Raw genomic sequence first — 1,778 nt, 5'->3', positions numbered from 1 at the left:
TATATAAAATTTATAAATAAATAATTATTATATATAAAATTTGAAGGTGGGGGTAGAAAAATTGTTTCAAATATTACAGATAATATTTGTGTTATTGTAATATTATTGTCACTACTATTAATATTATTTTTATTAAAAAAATTATATCTGCTAATTACAATTTCTCGGTACATTGCACAACTAGCATTACTAAGGTGTTGTTTGGTAGTTGTTAAATTGTTTGATACATAATGATTAAGTGGTCAAAATGATTAAGAGACTCTTATAATATAGTACAAAATGAAATATAATTGTTTGGTAATTGTCTAAAATGAAATTAGGACGCTGAATGGATAAGGGAGGTACAAGATACAAAATTATTCAGAGAGTTTTATAACGATTAAAAAACAGACTTTTTTTATCAAACAAAATTCATTTCTTAACGATTCAAAAGTTGTCCTTTAATGAAACTATTAAGAGGCAAACTAATAACTTTCGAAAAGATGAAGTCACGTGACACTATTTTCTTATTTTATATCAGCAAATAGCAAACATATGATTGTTATTTAATTAACTAAAAAATTAGTATTTGTAAAGCGGTTTTCTTTATGGATATGTATTTTTGAGCCAATTGTAATGTTATAATAATAAATAATTTATATTTTGTAACACTATTATTCTAAAATTATGATTATGGTAATATTATTAATTTTTAAATTAAGATTATATCAATATTATAATAATCAATTTAGAAATATTAATATAACTTTTTTTTTAGTTTTGTTACGTCAACAACGATACCTGATATAATTTATATCTTTTTAAGAAACACTTTAATATTTTTTCTCTAATTCAATCAAAATAATTTTTTTCTAATTCAATTAAAAAAGGGTAAAAGACGTCAAATAACAACCTATTTTTACAAATTTCTTATTATAACATTTTATTTTCAGTTTTTCTTATTACATCAATGTACTTTAAAAAAAAGTTATTGGGACTTCCTACTTTCAAAAATTTACCTGTTATAGCATTGAGTAACCTTTTAAATTAAATTTATCCATTATATCAGGTGTCTTTGTCATTTCATCGTCCACGTAGGCTGTTCACATGGACGATAGTACTGACATGACATTTCTTATTATAGCATTGTACTTCTAAAATTACTTTATTATAACATCACCGATTTCTATTACAACATTATATTTTTTAATTTCAATATTTTTTTATCATTTAAACATTGTAAATTTAATCAAATATGTTTACTAAAAATTATAATAAATATTATTTGAGATTTTAATATTGTTTTTATTTTTATTTTTGGACATATTATATAAGACAAAAGACACCGAAACCGATAACTTTTTTTTAGCATTAACATATTTGCAATAATATATCAAACATTATATGAAATTTAATTTTTTTACCATTATGTAAGTTTTATTGTTAAATTAAATATTATATTTTTTAAATAAAAAAAATACTCTGTTAAAACTCTCCAAACAAATCAAAATAGCTAAGATATATAAGCATCACCAATACAATTTAATATTATAATGTTTAGTAAATATATTTGATAAAATTTACAATATTTAAATGATAAATATATTAAAATTAAAAGCAAAAAATAGGTTGCTATTTCGCGTATTTTGATATAAAAGTAAGTTGCTATTTCACGCATTTTACCCTTAATTTTAATATATTTATCATTTAAACATTGTAAATTTAATCAAATATATTTACTAAAAATTATAATATTAAATTATATTGGTGATGCTTGTATGTGTTAACTATTTTGATTT

Source organism: Cynara cardunculus, assembly GCF_001531365.2.
Source record: "Cynara cardunculus var. scolymus isolate 2C chromosome LG 15, CcrdV1, whole genome shotgun sequence".
Classification (NCBI taxonomy): domain Eukaryota; kingdom Viridiplantae; phylum Streptophyta; class Magnoliopsida; order Asterales; family Asteraceae; genus Cynara; species Cynara cardunculus.
Note: the sequence above shows the minus strand (reverse complement) of the source record.